We start from the raw sequence: 6,774 nt of genomic DNA, 5'->3' as shown, positions 1-6,774 counted from the left end.
CACCCAGGCGCCCCATAGCAGCTCTTAATTTCTCATTATCCTGCAGGGTATTAATGCATCTTTGTAATCATCAGCTAACCCAAGTTTGGCGTCTTGCTGTCTTAGCAAGACATTGTTTCTCTCATGTTTTGTTTTTTTTTCAAATGTCTGCAGCATCATACCTGACACATTATTTTGCCACATCAAGACATGGTTCCAGGTCACTATCAGTGCAATTCTCAGCAACTGAACCACTACCATATGTCGGGGACCATTCATATCCTATCCACCAAGCAGGATACACTCTCATCTGCTGAGCAATGAGTGAGCCATCCCCAAGCGCTGTTCTTACCACTATTTTCTCAGATCGTAACTAGTACCATTTGTGACAGTCCAGGTCCTCCAAGGAGAAGATTCAGATGATTTTATTAGGAGAAATGCCTGTGAGAAACAACGGTGAGAAAACACAGAGAAGCTGGGAAAGCCATCAGAGCTCAAGTAATTCTGACCCTGAGTGAAGGAGAAAAGAATGGTCGGTGAAAGCATCCTGGACCATTGTGCAATCTGACAAAGTCAGCAAAGCCACCGGGGAGTCCACAAAGCAAAGTTGTTCGTTAGGGAAGTTTTCTGCATCCCAGGATTGGTTCCGTCTTAGTATCACTGAGTTGCTTGCTCACTTGCTGGCAGCAACCTATGGGAAGCACTGTGTCTGTTCAAACGTGGTGACGAATTTCAGAGAGCAGCTGGGGCCCCGGGTCAATTACACGCCCTCTAGTTGGAATTTTGCAATGTTTGTTCTCATGGCCACAAAAATGCCCTCCTATAGGTCCTTCCTGGTGAATGCCTTATGAACTTAACCTAAGATTTCAGTCTTATAGGAAATGGACCTTGACCCAACACCAACAAAACCTTTCTACTGAAGTTATTACAATCATTCATGGGCATGTGACTGTTGTAGTCTCACGTAACTCTGCCCTTAGAATTTCAGGATGGTTTAATGTTTTGCTGTTGCCGTCTTGAAATGCTTAATAATTTTTGAACAAATGGGCTGCTATTCCATTTTTCATTGGATCTTGCAAGTTATATAGCCAGATCTGTCAACCCTACCAGAGAAATATAGTAGTCATCCTGGATGAAAAATACTGGGGCTTTTTGGCTAAAATATTGTTTGTTCTTTTCAGAGATATTCCAGACAGCTTTTCAGCAGCTGTTTAACTCCACTCTGAAAAGTTTCCCATTTTAAGGGACCAATCATCAGCTCACTTCTGTTGAGATATTTAATACTTATATTTCCATGGGATTCTATACCACTTAAAATCACTACTGTTTATGAGAACACAACTTCCTTTCTGGAAGTCCAACAAAACAGCTTGAATTCAGTAACCAGCATTATCATGGTCAATTACATAGCATTCAATTTCCTTTTAGCAAGCCAAAGGGCAGTTTATGCTTAGAATGAACACATCTGTCCACACCTATATAAATATTATAGATTACATTAAAAAAAATCCATGACTGGGGAAAAAAGCCAACTAGATCTCTAGAAAAGACCCAGATGAATGTAAGGACATATTTTCATTGCCTGCATTTGGTAATTTAGTTTCTTGTTTCAGGTTCTCATACAAAGACTTATCAACACTTTTCCCATTGATGACTGGCTGAGTTACAGTTGGCCAGTGGATCATTTCCAGAATCTTAAGAGTTGCTGGGCGATCCTTGTTACATCAGACAGTTGAACTCCTCCTCTAGCAGCAGGAGCAGGAAGGACCAGCCTAAGTCCAACTGCACATGATCTTCTCCAGAAAATCTCCTAACAGGAAAAATCATGGCAGTGATAACAACCTGGAAGCTGTACATTCATGTCCTGTAAGCTAACTTTGTCCACCCTTGGCCAAAAGAGGGTACTGAGAAGACAAAAGTAGCTCTGATGGCTGTCGGCTGAGCTGGCCTGGCTCTAACACCTGGGCCATGGTATTCTGCTGGACAGAAAGAATGTCACAGAACAAGTCAGACAAGCCCACTCTGTGACTGTGATGGGGCAAAACAAAAACAAGGCCAGTTGTTTTTATGGAATTTTATGGAATCGTGTCTGGTGGAGCACAGCCACAATCAAGAACACCGTCCACATCACAAAAGGGTGAGACACCCCCCTCCTTTTGCTGCATGAGTGATTGGTGTTTCTTCAGCAATTATAACTTTACCCTACTTCACTCTCCTGCCTTTAGATGAAAAATTATTGAGATACCTTAGAATTGCCCCTACTTTCTGACAACACTTAATTCAGAGTCAAACTATGCTTTCTTGAACCTTCTCCAAAATTATGAAACATAAACCCTCAATGCCACAACACCCCCCAGCACTCTTTCACGTACATGCTCCGTGGTTCACCATGGTGTTCTGGTATTCTCCTTCATAGCAACCAGCCAATAAACCCAGCTTTGTTGACTACAGGTGTGCTTTTGGTGGGATACAGCTAGAGGGCGCTGATAGTTCTGCTCAGCTTTTAATTTTGATTTTATCTTTATTTGTATGGCTATTGTTAAAAGTTGGGCTCCTCACGGAAATGGAAATGCAGGAGCTGTGTTGATTTTGTTCACACTGTGTTCACAAAGCCTGTACAAAGCCTGGTGTTTTGTAGTCTCTTAATAAATACTTGTTGAAAGAATGGAGAAGAAAGGAAATCTGAGAATAGAAAAAATCAATATATTTGACTTGAAAAAGTTGAAGAAAAAAAAAGGATTCTATTTACTTTGTAAAACTACATAAGCAAATTTCACCAAGTATGACAAGCCTAGAATCAATAGCCTTATTTTCTTAAGACTACCTTAAAAACAGCCACTCTACAATGGGATACTATTTGGCCATAAAAAGGAATGAAGGGCTGATATGCACTATAGCATGAATGAAGCTTCGGATTGAATTTAGATACTTATATTCATGTAATTCACCTATTTAAATAGTTGAGGGCATTGTATTAGTATAAGTATCTAAATTTCATCTCAATAAGGCTGTTACCAAAAAAAAAAAAAAATGACCATCAATAGAGATTTTATACCTATTAGAGATGATACTCTTGAGGTTTTTCATGACATGGAAACACACTATTAACATTTTCCTGTGCAAAATGGCAAAACGCAGAAATACACATTGTTTTGTAAAATATATTTATACACACAGAGAGAATAAAAGGAAATGCCCTAGAAGATTGATGCTATTTATATCTGCACTCCAAGAGATTTTCATTTTCCACTGCACGGTTTTGATATTTTCCAAATATTCCACAATGAGAAGATATGACTTATAATCAGAACAATATTACAGAAATATTTGGCTGGAATCCTGTGATTTTTGTCTTGACGCAACTCTATTGCAAAATAGAAAAAAAAAAAGGTTTGGTTTCTCTCAAGGTAGCCATTCCTCACAGAGGACACAAGAAATATATATACATGAAAATGGTGTCTTTTTTTTTTTTTGACACATCATGATCACTTTCTCAAGAAAATGGGCTTCCAGGAATTAATACTTTCTGATCGCATTTGGTGATGGCAATTGGGTCAAAATTGCCCAGAGAGTCAAGGGCAAAATTCTGATTTTTCATAACTCGTCGTAAAAATAGTATGCCCTAAAGAAGGCAGTATTAAATGCTTGATGTTCACTGATGACTTTCCAGAAATGAAAAACCCTGATCTTAAAAAGCCAAATTCTTCTTTAAAACAGAGGTTAAGAAAGTCTCAAGCGGTATAGAAAAATGCTAAATGTAAAATACATAGAACTTTTATAGAGAAAAGTTTGCAAATCACAATGAAATGTACAGAAGGAAGGGAAGATAAATTTATTAAAGAGATGAAGCTGGAGAAAATGGGAGGTCTATTGTGAGAAGGAATATGAAAGAGGAGAAAGAAATTTGGTAGATAATTTGTGACGTAGCATTATATTACAGGAATCAATGTTACTTATGTACTCATTCAGAAATACCCATGGGGGGTGTCTGGGTGGCTCAGTGGGTTAAGCTCCAACTTCGGCTCAGGTCATGATCTCGTGGTTCGTGGGTTCAAGCCACAGTTCAAGCTGTGCTGACAGCTCAGAGCCTGGAGCCTGCTTCGGATTCTGTGTCTCCCTCTCTCCCTGCCCCTCCCCCGCTCACACTCTGTCTCTCTCTCTTTCTCTCAAAAAGAAATAAACCTTTAAAAAAGATAAGAAATGCACATAAGACACAAGCATCACAGTCTCTGTCCTCAAGAAGCTTCATACTAGTTGAGGATACCGAAGAAAGACAGATTCAAAAATACATACAGATGTTTCTGGAACAGTATGTGTCAATAGCAAATTCACATTAGGACTCTGAACAGACATCAAGAATGCACAGAAGAGAGAAGGAAGTAGCCTTGCCATTCGGCTCCTGCAAATCAGGTAGTCAGAATACGAGTGTATCCTGTACATAAAGCACATAAAGTCCCCTCGGAACCCAGAAATAGATTTTATTCTCTTCTGAGAATAATTGGAAATGACCCAGCTGCCTGAATTCCTTGCTTCTTTTTTCAGAAGTAGTTTTTTTATGTTTATTTATTTTTGAGAGAAGGAGAGAGGGAGCAGTAAAGGGGCAGAGACAGAGAGAGAGAGAGGAAGACACGGAATCCGAAGCAGGCTCCAGGCTCTGAGCCGTCAGCAGAGAGCCCAGTGTGGGGCTCGAACTCATGAACCGTGAGATCATGACCTGAGCCGAAGTCTGACACTTAACTGACTGAGCCACCCAGGTGCCCCTCAGAAGCATTCTTAAGTACCTCTCCCTGTCTATTCAGCTCTGCTTCTGTTTCCCAAAAACTTAGTTTTATCCTGATTTTTAATTCTGCCTAGAATCTCAGTTTCGTCGATGCTATGGGTTGAATGTTGGTGCTCCCCTAAAATTCGTATGTTAGAACCCTAACCATTAGTGTGATGACATTTGGACATGGGGCTTTAGGGAGGTGGTTGGGGTTAGAATGGGTCAGGAGAGTGGGGGCTTCACGATGGGATTAGCGCCCTTTTAAGAGACCCTGGAGAGCTGGCTTGATCCCTCTCTCGCTGCCACGTGAGGACACAGCCAGAAGGTGGCAGTCTGCAAGCCAGGATGAGAGCCTTCACCAGAACGCAGCCATGCTGGTACTGTGACTTCCAGCTTCCAGAACTGTGAGAAATAACCTTCTGCGGTTTAAGACACCTAGTGTATGTTATTTTGTTCTGGCAGCCCAAACTGACTTTCCCCGTTATCCCTTAAAGAACTTACATTGTAAGACATTTTATTTTATTATTTTATTCAAAAAAAATTTTTTTTAATGTTTATTTTTGAGAGTGAGAGAGACAGAAGGTGAGTGGGGGAGGGACAGAGACAGAGGGAGACACAGAATCTGAAGCAGGCTCCCAGCTCCGAGCTGTCAGTGCAGAGCCGGACGCGGGGCTCGGACTCATGAAACTATGAGATCATGACCTGAGCCAAAGTCGGACACTTAACTGACTGAGCCACCCAGGTGCCCCTCCTATATAAATTTTCTATTCTAATTGCGTGACACCAGTTTTAAATTAATTGATCTTTTGATTCTCTCAAAATAGAGATAAGGAAAAGTAGTTTCCTGTATGCTGTCTGCTTGTTTTCATTACGATAAAATAGGAATGACCCAAAGAAACAATGGCTTTGCTAGTTTTTCATTTCCGAAACACTAATTAACATTACTTTTGAAAAATCTGTCTTGGAAAGACATTTCTTTGCATATTGAACTGTACTCATTTAAGTAGTCAGTATAAATCACTCTTTCCATATGATTTATTTGCTCAGGCTTCATAAAACTGCCTTTTATAGTAAATTAGCTCGGCGGGCACATGGGGAGATCACGTTCTTAGAAACTGATTCTTATTCTGTTGTATTACTGACGTTTTTCAGCTGTACTAATGTGCTTCTGGCAACGGATGCTGCGAACCTTTTCCTTGGGAAGCCACGTTTGTCGTGCTCCGTGGTGAGGAACTTCAAGTCCTGACCCAAGCATGCCTGCAGGAGCTGGAGGAGATATAATTTACTTCCTAAGAAGCTGGCTATACCCGTCAGAATGCTGGCAGTCCACCTGTCCTGGCATTTCACACAGTGCTTGTTTTCCAAACCCAAGAAACATAAACTGCTGTCTCTAATTAACAGCAGAGCATCCCTCTTGTCCAAGTCCTGAAATGATCCTGCTGCTCGATCTGGCATAAAGCTTCTAGCAGAGTCCTGGTGGCAGGAAAAGACATTTCTAGAAGATAATTTAGGAGACAAGCTGTATGCCCACTTTTCTAAGCACTTTAAGTGAATCTTTTGGATCCGAATATCGTATTATGGCTGCATATTTCAGTCACGGTGTCTGAGCGTCTAACAGATCTCCCTTCACTGGACTGCATTCTGATGTGCAGCCGTGGGCTTCTTAGAAAAGCCAGGAACTCTTAGCTCACTGTAAAAGCTGACAGAATTTTATGATAGGTCACAATTTCCTGTTCACTTTGGATTCCAAGGTGTGTAGTTAGGACTTGTCTTGATGCTAAGCTAAGGCATGGTATATCTGCTTTTCTCCTTTCAATTCTGTTTTGCTCCTTTTCTGTGTCGTTATTTTTATTGTGTTACCCTTCCTCAATGACTCTTTTCAAATCCTTTTTGTTTTTTTTGCCTTTATAATGGGAAAGTAGAAATACGTGATGAATAATTTGGGTTTTAAAATTCATGTTGAAAATCAGAACTGTATAAAGTGAAATTGATTTTATATCTCCTAAAGGTTCAATCCCACACATACCTCTCAG

General features: G+C 40.5%; 1 long non-coding RNA gene across 1 annotated transcript; it reads left to right on the top strand.

Annotated features, from left to right (window-relative positions):
• The first annotated feature begins 1,720 nt into the window (after positions 1–1,720).
• Positions 1,721–6,557, top strand: LOC122230505. Its single transcript, XR_006207496.1, has 2 exons — positions 1,721–2,116; positions 5,894–6,557. It is a non-coding gene; the product is annotated as an uncharacterized LOC122230505 (long non-coding RNA).
• The last annotated feature ends 217 nt before the right edge of the window (positions 6,558–6,774 follow it).

Source organism: Panthera tigris, chromosome C2, assembly GCF_018350195.1.
Source record: "Panthera tigris isolate Pti1 chromosome C2, P.tigris_Pti1_mat1.1, whole genome shotgun sequence".
Classification (NCBI taxonomy): domain Eukaryota; kingdom Metazoa; phylum Chordata; class Mammalia; order Carnivora; family Felidae; genus Panthera; species Panthera tigris.
The sequence above is the reverse complement of the archived record's forward strand: the minus strand, read 5'-3'. Positions and strand labels throughout refer to the sequence as shown.